Source organism: Temnothorax curvispinosus, unplaced genomic scaffold (assembly GCF_003070985.1).
Source record: "Temnothorax curvispinosus isolate PA1 unplaced genomic scaffold, ASM307098v1 QBEX01014873.1, whole genome shotgun sequence".
NCBI lineage: Eukaryota > Metazoa > Arthropoda > Insecta > Hymenoptera > Formicidae > Temnothorax > Temnothorax curvispinosus.
In genome coordinates, this window is record NW_020224653.1 from 41,533 (window position 1) to 53,290 (window position 11,758).

At 34.9% G+C, this 11,758-nt stretch overlaps 2 pseudogenes; one reads left to right on the forward strand and one right to left on the reverse strand.

The window, feature by feature from the left end:
• The first annotated feature begins 6 nt into the window (after positions 1–6).
• LOC112465041 lies at positions 7–2,353 on the forward strand (annotated as a pseudogene).
• A 281-nt stretch (positions 2,354–2,634) lies between these two features.
• On the reverse strand, positions 2,635–10,842 carry LOC112465040 (annotated as a pseudogene).
• Positions 10,843–11,758: the final 916 nt, after the last annotated feature.

An 11,758-nucleotide genomic window follows, 5' to 3' on the forward strand; every position in this document is an offset into this window, starting at 1 on the left:
GTCCAGCTTGAGAATGGAAACTTTCATGAGGATGTTGGTTATTACAACACAGAGGAAATTACAGAAAGCTTATCGATACATAAAGTCAGAATTGTATGCGTCAGAGTCACTTGGAAAAAATAAGCAGTGTATTTTATATTTTGGCTAAACGATTAAGATTTTTTGTCTACGCAGGGTTCTGCTATAAATGCCTTAAAAAGAGTTCTTCTGTCGTTTGGAGACCAAATTGAAGGAGAGCTGCGGGAACTGCAAAAACAGATTATTCCTAAACAAGTTAACCACATACAAAGAGATATGGCACAGTTATTGGGTATAAGTAAACTTCAAAAAAAATTAAATTTTGGAGACACGGTAGTGTCTGGCGTTAAGTATATACGCAACGAGATACAGGCTTTGTATCTATAATATATGCGAGCCAATGAGTTGAGGGATTATTCAGGATTATTGAATCCTCCCTTAGATTATTGAATCTCAATTATGTGTAGAATAAATGTTATAAGGAAAAGTGCAACACACACACACACACACACACACACACACACACACACACACACACACACACACACTATTGAAAAAGAAAATTATATCATATAATTTATTATATTGTATCATTTTTTAATCTACATAGGTAATTATTTTTATTATAATTATACGAAGGCATTCTTGTACTATAATTTTATTATTCCAGATATTTTTACATTATTCTTTCACAAATCTTGTTAATCATATGTGATTGTTTTTGCATTAAAATTTCGCGATTGCATTTGGACCCTTTCATTGAATGCCGCCGTCAATATGCGCGATGATATACCTGTCTTTTTATATCATGTCCGTAAGCATATCTTCTGTCCTTTAGATCTTGCGGAAGCTCTCCAATGGGAATGCTCAGGCTGTTATACAATAGAGGAAGTTCGGATATTCTGAATCACCCTAAGCCTTTTTCAATATAACTTGAAAACTATTAAATATAGCTGAACTTTGTTTACGCTGGGCTGTAATGCCAAATGTTTATTACAACGTGTTTCTAGTCAATTTCGTTTTTTATAGTAAATTTAACGCCATAGCAAAATTTTCGAAGGTAGATTTTTGTTGGATAAGGTGAACCATTGTAAAACACTTCATATTCTAGATATCGCGGTGGTTTTATTTATAAGAATACTTCACCTTACCCAAACTTCTTCTACTTCTATGCGGAATACATAAAGGCATAAAAATATTGTACTGATTTAAAATGTTTATCATATATTTCTTCTTTTTATTTAATACAATTTTCTGATTTTTTTTGTAAATAATAACAGTATAATAACAATTGTAACATTTTTAAAATTATGAAATGTAACAACCTTTATTTATTATTTACTTAAACATTTTTCTTACGGAAATTAACATAATTTATGTTAAAATGCATAATTATTTTATATTTTTGATAGGATGTATTAAAACAATTTTGTATAATGGTTTCTTAATACATAACAGTTTTTATACTTGCGCGTGCAAACGACGACTTTTTTTACATTTTTTTCAAAAAGGTAATTTTTTAATAATTTCAGTTGACACGTTTGCTACTGCAGATCTGATGGATTTAGTAGCGGATCTTCCTGATGTAATCTTAGCAGCCAATAGGATTTTTGGAGAGGGCAAATGGAGATATACTGTTGTCTACCAGAAATTAGGTATATCTGTTATTAGCTGAAGAAATTCTCATAAGTGTGAACAGTCAGGTCTATAAAAATAAACTCGCGAATTTGTTGCAGATTTTTTCGATATAAGAGCTCGAGATGAATACCGTGCTGCCTGCGTCAGTTCCGTTAAGGTCCAGCTTGAAAATGGAAACTTTCACCAGGATATTGGTTGTTGCAACGCAGAGGAACCTACAAAAGGCTTATCAATAGTTAACGCCAGAATTGTATGCGTCACTTGGATGTCACTTGGAAGAAATAAGCAGTGTATCTTATATTTTTACTGAACAATTTTGAGACTTTCTTTTTGCGCAGGGTTCTGCTATAAATGCCTAAAGAGAGTTCTCCTGTCGTTTGGAGACAAAATTGAAAGAGAGCTGCAACAGCTGCAGAGACAGATTAGTCCTGAACAAACTAACGACGTACAAAAAGATGGCACAGTCATTGAGGGGTAAGCAGATTTCAGAAAAATCAAATGTTTCAACGAACGTTGAAAAGTATTTAATGTGACGCTTGGTAACAAATCACTTTTATTAATTGTTAGATTATTTGTTTCTATCAGTGAACTTGTGTAATTCAAATATGAATTCGAATCTGTTATGATAGCAGGTTTGTAAGAAATACGTATAAAGATTACTTTATTTAGTTCTGAGAATAATATATGAATTTAAACTGTAAACAGTTTTCAAAAAAAGTTTTCCTTAAAATATATGTCGTAATGTTTAATTTTTCTTTTATATATAGTTGTTGAATGAATGAGTTGAATTGTTCAATGCTCTAAAAGAAACTGTCTTTTCTTTTTAGATGATTTTATGTGATACATAATTGTTTGCAATATAGATAAAGTGCGCGCGCGCTCCTGTATGTGCGTGTGCATGTGCGGGTGCGTGTGCGTGGGCGGGTGTGTGAGCGTGTGCGGATTGCGTATGCGTGTGCGCGTGCGTGTGCGTGTACGCGCGCGCGTGTGCATGTGTGCGTGCGTGCGCCGCGTTTATAGGTAATTCTCAACTAACACGATTAATTCCGCGTTATTGAAAACTGCAATGTGCAGTTCAAGACTTCCATATATAAAATTGAGCATTTGGTTTTAAGGAATTATTTAAAATGACTTGTAAAAAACAACGTAACTTTAGCACATATTTTTAATTTTATCAAAAATACATTAATCAGAGATAACAAAAACAAAAAAATTTTTTTTACCGTGCTTCGAGATTTCATGCAATTCAAGTACCGTGTTGTTCGAGGATTATCTGTATTTAGATCTTACTCTGGTAACCATCGTGAACAATAGTAAACTGATTGTAAGACTCTCTCCCTCTCTCTCTTCCTCCCTCTCTCCCTCCCTCCTACCCTTCCTCCCTTTTAATCCATCGTCATCCATCGTAAAAGTTCCGAGTTCCAAGATGAATAAGCCTCGCCAAATAAAATTACAAATAATACACATCAAGGATGGAATCAAATCTTAACAACGACACGGAACTATTGGATGAATTAATCGCATTTCGATATACTTAGCGAACTTTCCAATACAGTCCCCATACAGCACAGATTGTTGCAGAAAGCTTCCAGAAAGGTTTCAAACCTTTCTGGAAGCTTTCTGCAAGGTTTGAAACCTTTCTGGAAGCTTTCTGCAACAATCTGTGCTGTATGGGTCAGGACAAAAACATGAGATCCAAAAACATTTCTATCATTTCACTCAGTCTTTCACACAACTTCACATAGACGAGAGGCCTTTGGGTCAGAGCACAAACAATACTTGTTCAATAATTGATTATCTGCAATAACCAATCGTATCAAAAGACTTTTGAACTATCGAATAAATATTGCTTTTAAATAAAAAGTCTTTTTAATAAAAATCTGAAGATATTTCCGGGTTATAACGAAAGATACGTCCGTATTATATACGAAGAATAACGAATAACTAATGAGCACTGTTTACAATGTTAATAATCTTGTTTACAAACTAACGCATGAAAATTGATTATGTCAAATGACTTTTGAGCGCTACTTATATACATATATAATAAGCATATAGTATTTTTCTGATTTTGATGATGTTTAATTGTCTTTTACGATGATCATTGAATCTGTATTTGCTTTAAATGCTTGCATCAATTTTGCAGACCGGGACAAATCTTACACGAAGTGGATGAGCAGGGCAAAGTGTTATATTCACTTCTATCCGTAGATTCTTTAAATAATCAACGGGCTCCAAACAGAAATTATGTATCAGAGGAGCTATCATTGCCTTCATTTCCAGCATAGCAAATTGTTGGCCTGTAATTTGATACGTATTGCAATCTGTCCATAAAAGGGTATGAGAAAATACAGCTTACCGATGCAATTACGTGGTCCAGCACTGAATGGTAAATACGAGTAAGGATGACGATTTAAGATTTTCTCAGGCAAAAATCTGTTTGGATCAAATACCTCTGGATTTAGCCAAAAATTGGGATCTCTGTGGACTCCGTAAATATTAAGAAACACGAATGTTCCAGCAGGTACTAAATATGACTCTAAAATACATATTATAAAAGAGATGCACATTATACATAATAATCAAGAGTTTCATTAAAATTTTCTAAATATAATATCTATGTAATACAACATAGAATACGTGCATATAGGAAACATTATGTAAAATTACTTAAATTTGCTAAATACATATTCTAAAAACATTGTATGTTATGTTATAGTTTAATTATATATATATATATATATATATATATATATATATATATACATATATATATGGGGCATTCTTCGTGAAATCAGACACCCCCCCTGTCCAAAAATTGGGGTCACCTAAAAAATTCTTTCGGGGCTCATTTTATAGCTTATACACATATGTAGTTTTAGTTGATCTGTGGCCTTTTGAAAAATCAACGTGGCGGACCTTAATATGGTGGCCGAAGTCTGCGGGTAACGAGGTACGACAGATGAAATCGTTCTTGGAAGTTATAGACTGTCATAGAAAAATGTGTTAATGTGTTTATTTATTTATTTTTTTTTTTATTCAAATAAAGGAAAGACCGTGGGGGTAACCCATGTGGTCATAGTAGCAAAACCGAATCTAAATTGCATCACATCAAAACAAAAGAGACTTCGACTAGATAAACATGGATGCCTCAATAAAAGCGTCCCAAACAGAAGTTAACTGCGTAATAAAACTCGTAAACTCGTATAACTTTAAATTCGAAACTGTGTAAGTGTATGAATGTATGTATATTTGTTCGTGTATGTCCGCGATGTTGGGAACTCGGTATTGCCGTAGGTGCGTTAAGCCCAAGGAACTGCGCGGATCACTTCCCCCTGCGGCCAATGTGTTTATTTAGTAGTTAGCATTGAATCCATGAAAAAAATAAATTTTTAGTTTGTCCAAAACCAATATGGCGGCCAAATTATCCGTGAAATGCTAAAAAATAACTATTTCGTTCTTTAAAACGTACAAACTGCGTTCAATTTTCATGAAAATTTATATCATGATACATTTTAAGCCCAGCAAACGCAAAAGAATTAAAAGATATTAAAATTTTTTAATACCTTTGAATCCCTTTTTTGGCGGAATTAGATAAAATTAGATGGGATTCGAAATGAGATGGTCCAATCCCATAGAATCCAAAAAAGAAATTTTCAGTTTTATCTAATCCTATGAAATCCGTAAAGGTTATGGATTGCATGGCATTAGATGGTTTAGGCGAGGGTTTAGGAAACGTTTCGCGCCTCCGTTGTTCGTCGGTGAGCTTTTGTGTATGCCTAAGGGCATTACACGCACTACTGCCGACGGGCAATTAGCCCGAAAATGAGATTTGTAAGATCTGTCAGACCCCGTAGGGGGTCCCTTTACACAAGGTTGAAAACCGGAGCAAAAATATGCTCTTTGGAGCGGTTTTGAACCGGTTTGAGTTAAAAACCGCTGCGAAAACCGAATGAATTTATGGAGTAAATTATTTGGAACTTGAGATGTGACCGATTGAAGTTTGTACGTTCCGAGAGAACGCTCTCTCGGAGCGTACAAACATCAACGGTTCGATTCGGTTTACAACCCTGCCTTTACATAGCGGTCGAGACGAAACTTTAAACTCGAGAAGATGCCCCGGCGATGCGACGCCTAGCGGCGTCGACGCGAACTGCCGGTAATGCAGATACCGCGCAGGCGTGTACTATTGGTGGCGCGTACCGCCACAGAGTTCAACACGGACACTTTTCAATCCCTATCCTGGCATTCAATGGTATTCATTTTATTGTCAGAATAGACGGAATTCAATGGAATTCAATACGAAAATTTTTAATTCTTAGTTTGGCATTCAATGGTATTCATTTCGTTAACGGAATCAATGGTATTCAATGGAATTCATCACGAAACTTTCCAATCCCTAACCTGGCATTCAGTAATATAATATTTTTGTGTCGGAATTGGATGGGATTCAAAAAAGACAAATTCTTTCCAAAATAAGGAATGATATTGAAACTATTTCAATCCCTTTTTTGGACAGAATGGAATTCGGAAAGTCCTTAATTGAATTCCTGGCAACCCCGTTTTAATTATTTTCAATCTTTTTTTGTTTGCTGGGAGATGTTGATCATAAATTAACAATTGGGACGTCGTATTTGAATATAACGAAATTCAATATGGCGGCTGTATATTCGAAAAATGCTAAAAAATAATGACGTCGATATTCAAATCATACAGACTCGTTCTAATTATTATTAATTTGAGTGTTACGGTATTTTTTAATTGCTTTTTTAATTTACTTTTTCAAATTTTTATAAATTTTTATTATTTTTTTATTTTTGACTATGATTTCGTTATTGCGGTGACAAAATTTGAACGTGGTTGATCAAATATGATTTTTCCAGTGAATACAGAATAATTTTTGAATAAGTAAATGAAGGCAAGACAGGTAGTCTTTCGAGCCAGTGAAGGCAAGAGAGACAGATTGTCCGGCCAGTGAAGGCAAGAGAGACAGATTGTCCGGCCAGAGAAGGCAAGAGAGACAGACTGTCCAGCCAGTGACGGCAGGAGAGACAGACTGTCCGGCCAGTGAAGGCAAAAAAGACAGACTGTCCAGCCAGTGAAGGCAGGAGAGACAGACTGTCCGGCCAGTGAATACAGAATACTTTTTTTTCTTCGCTGGGTGGACAGTCTGTCTCTCTTGTCTTCACTGGCTGGACAGTCTCTCTTTTGCCTTCACTGGCTGGACAGTCTGTCTCTCTTGCTTTCACTGGCTGGATAGTCTGTCTCTCTTGCCTTCACTGGCCGGACAATCTGTCTCTCTTGCCTTCACTGGCCGGACAGTCTGTCTCTCTTGCCTTCACTGGCTGGACAGTCTGTCTCTCCTGCCTTCACTGGCCGGACAGTCTGTCTCTCCTGCCTTCACTGGCTGGACAGTCTGTCTCTCTTGCCTTCACTGGCCGGACAATCTGTCCTTCTTGCCTTCACTGGCCGGACAATCTGTCTCTCTTGCCTTCACTGGCTCGAAAGACTACCTGTCTTGCCTTCACTTACTTATGTAAAAATTATTCTGTATTCACTGGAAAAATCATATTTGATCAATCACGTTCAAATTTTGTCACCGCAATAACGAAATCATAGTCAAAAATAAAAAAATAATAAAAATTCATAAAAATTTGAAAAAGTAAATTAAAAAAGCAATTAAAAAATACCGTAACACTCAAATTAATAATAATTAGAACGAGTCTGTATGATTTGAATATCGACGTCATTATTTTTTAGCATTTTTCGAATATACAGCCACCATATTGAATTTCGTTATATTCAAATACGACGTCCCAATTGTTAATTTATGATCAACAACTTAAAATGTATCATGATATAAATTTTCATGAAAATTGAACGCAGTTTGTACGTTTTAAAGAACGAAATAGTTATTTTTTAGCATTTCACGGATAATTTGGCCGCCATATTGGTTTTGGACAAACTAAAAATTTATTTTTTCTATGGATTTAATGCTAACTACTAAATAAACACATTAACACATTTTTCTATGACAGTCTATAACTTTCAAGTAACGATTTCATCTGTCGTACCTCGTTACCCGCAGACTTCGGCCACCATATTAAGGTCCGCCATGTTAATTTTTTAAAAGACCACTGCTCAACTAAAACTACATATGTGTAGCTATAAAATGAGCCCCGAAAGAATTTTTTAGGTGACCCCAATTTTTGGACAGAGGGAGTGTCTGACAGAGAATACCCTATATATATATATATATATATATATATATATATATATATATATATATAAAATTAATTTTCAAACTTATATAAATAAATTATATAAAATATAGAAATTAAATAGTTAATTATATAACAATCTCTCGGAATCTTTGAAATAAAAATATTGCATTTTATACATATCTAGCCTTTGTATTTGATGACATGTTGCGTGATAAAAATACAAACAAAAGATGAATTAGATGCGTACGTAATTTTACGTCTTTCGCAAGAATTCGTGATATTAACAGACATGCTGGGATACAAGCGCAATGCTTCCTTTATACATCTGTCTAAATAAGGTAGATCTTGCAATAATTTCATAGTAAATTTCTCCTTATTTTTTTGCAAAGCAGTATCGACTTTGTTCCTAACACGATCCTGTATCATCAATATTAATATAATAAAAAATGTGTATTTTATATTACTTTGATGTTTTTATATATGCATAAACAAAATCTGAGAACTTCCAATAATTATTTTAAAGCTATATCTTAATTTGTTTGCGTATATAAATGTTATGGTCAAAGAACGGAGCGCGGTCACTCCTCAGTTTGACTGGTCAAAGATTATAGAAACTAAAATAAGCAAGTTTGACTTTTGACTAGTCAATCCTAGATGTGATTGCAATGAGGTAGTCAAATCCCGGTTGAACTTAGGCTTAATCGACGCGTTTTTGCACAAAGCGATCACATCTGGCAGAAAAAAGTGTCGCTCTGCCCCGCGAAGCGAGATAATAACATTTAAAGTTGACGGCTACATTTATTTGACGTGTAGGATCTATATGTTGCAGCCACATGCGGTAATGTAGCACTTCATAAAGTGTAGACATTGGACATATGCTGTAATTTAATCTTCAAATTAAAAATTACCACACACACACACGGGAAGGGGGGTGCAAGGGGAGGCCTTCGGCTCTCCTCCCACATCCACCTCCGCCGGTAGGTAGCGTGGACCTAGCTTTACAACTTAAAGTACATCAAAGTACATACTAAGGCTGCCCGCTGCGGTCTGATTCACGTTCACAGCACTGAAAGCATCGCTCTTTACAACGCTGTGAGCGTGAATCGGACCGCGTGCGTGCGTTTGGGGTGGGGGGAGTAATTTTTAATTTGAAGATTAAATTACAGCATATGTCCAATTACTGCCTCCACGCATACATATTTTCCACGCGAAACGAGGTGCCACATGTAGGTTTTTTTTATTAATTAAACATCGAATAAAGGCACACCTAGGATTGACTAGGCAAGGTCCAAAGTGTTTTTCTTAGTTTCTTCCTTTGACCAGCCATGCTAGTCACTCTTAAAATAGACAAAAAACGCCTTAGTCAAAAGCCGAAACTCAAAAATGTTTTGAGAATTGACCAAGACGCTTGGTCAATCCTCAGCATCGACCAGTCAAATTGAGGAGTGACCGCGCTCCGCCCTTCGACCATAACAAACATAAAACATGAAACAATAATATTTTTAAAACATTTTGATATTTTTATCATTTGAATAGTTATCGAAATTAATTAATTTTTTCTTCTAAGAGCGTAGGTACTTATTGTGTGATAAATACCTGAATATCCTTATGTTCAGCTAATAGTGCCAGTAAATAGCATATGCCCATCGTTATAGTATCGTGACCCTATAATCACATAATTGTGTATATATATCGATAAATCAAATCTATATATACAGGATGTTCGAAATAAAAGTATCCAGCCGAAAGGATGCAGTAGATTGGGTCAAACTGAAGATAAAAGTCATGTAACATTTTGCAAAATTCGCAAATATTTAGAAATGGGACGTCTCTTCTCGCCGCGCGCTTCTACTGCAGGAGTAGATTGGCCGATCTTTTTCAATTAATTTCTCAGTAATAGTATTGCAAATTTTGCAAAATGGTACATAACTTTCCTTTTCAGTTTGACCCAATCTACTCCATCCTTTCGGCTGGATACTGAATGGCACCCGTCAGGAGTATCCCTTGCCTCGAAACCCCCTCTACCTCTTGCCGTTCGAATTCGGCATTAAATTGTAGGTCCCACGTGCTTGTGTACAACCTATGTGCGCACCACAAGCACATGACTTTGGGGGAGGCCTAGGGCTGACTCGGTCTGTTGCGCCATTGAAATGAATGTATATATATATATATATAATGTATAAAAAGTAAAAAAGAAATACAAAATATATACCGAAAACGTAAAAGTATCGACTTCTTCCCTGATATCTAAATCAGTCATAAGACCCTCTCGAGATGCAACTATTAAAAAATCTAACATTGCAAGTCGTTTTCTTCGTACTAAATCAAAATATATAGATGTGTGTTAGTATCAATTTAATAGCCTAATTCTTTTTTTATGATTGCATCATATATGTAACATTGATGAGTATATTTAGAATATAAAAATATATTAATAAATTATAAAAAATAATTATACACCGACCAAATTTTTAAAATACAGCTTCTGTTTACATTACATACTTCCAATCGTTTCTGCTTCATCTGCCTCTATCGATGTGTCATCAAAGGTTTTCAAGTATCGATCATTGATGCGTTCATGATAAAGTTTTCTTTCGGCAATAATCTACATAAATACAATATTAATTCTTTCTTTATTTATTTGCATGAATATAATTAACATATATGTTATCAGCGTTTATCAATTTGTCATAATGTTTTTACCAAAAAATTAAATCTTATTGGAATCTATAATATATATGTTGTCATCATTCAAAATAGATAAGATACAATATTAAGTAGCACTTTTACGTAATTGTTCAGTAAATCCGTGTATTATCTTTAGAATCTTTGTTTGCTCTCTGCCTTTTGGCGTCAGCGAGAATATCCAATTATTCTGCAGCCATGGCTTCATTATACTAAATCATAATTATTGAATATTTAAAGTATTATTTTGTAAAAACTTCTTTTAATTCCGCTATGAACTTTTACTTATATATTAATGATATTTCAAAGTTAATAATTATCTACATAAAAAATTTACATAAGTTAATATTTATCTATATAAAAAAAATAGAATAAATTTACAAGCACTAATAATAAAAATATGTAAAGATATATATACAAAATGTTTCAAGACCCTTATTACAAACTTTGAAGGGTGGCAGAACTCATAATCAGTGAAAGCATTAATTGTTTTTTTATTAAGCAACCTGTCCTCCGACGCATCCTAAGGAGCTACGCGTCCTGGAATCCTGACGCCTGTCGGTTATAGGCAACCCGAGGACTAATCGGGACTGATGGGGCGACGTCGCAATTAGTGATGCCAGAATGAGTGCAATGAAGTAGACACTGAACATCTTTTGTAGTGTTGTTGGCCCAGATCTGTGCCTCTCAAGTTGGGTTGCCTACCGATAGGCACCAGGATTCCAGAACGTGTAGCTTTTTAAAGACGCATCGGAGGACAGAGGTTGCTAAATAAAAGCAATGCTTTCACTAAGTCCTACCATCCCTCAAAGTTTATAACTTTCCAGGTAGCAAGCACTCGTCATTTTGACGTCAATATTTGGTCATAATTGGTCAGTAACGTCATTCGTCGATTATGTGACGTATATTTAACGTCATGTTTTAATACGTCAAAAAGACTTTGTAAAATGACATTATATAGACGTTTAATTGACTACCCAGATAGCAGACAGTCGTCATAATGACGTGATTCTTACGTCATTTTATGACGCATGTTACGTCATTTATTCCTAAAGTTTAACGTAAAAATGACATTTTTCACAGTATTTTTCACAGGAATATTCCTACATTTATAAAGTGTTTCGTAACTTTATGAACGACGTGGTGAATTTATGGTATAAGTGGATCTAGTTGCGTGTGTAATTATAGTTTTA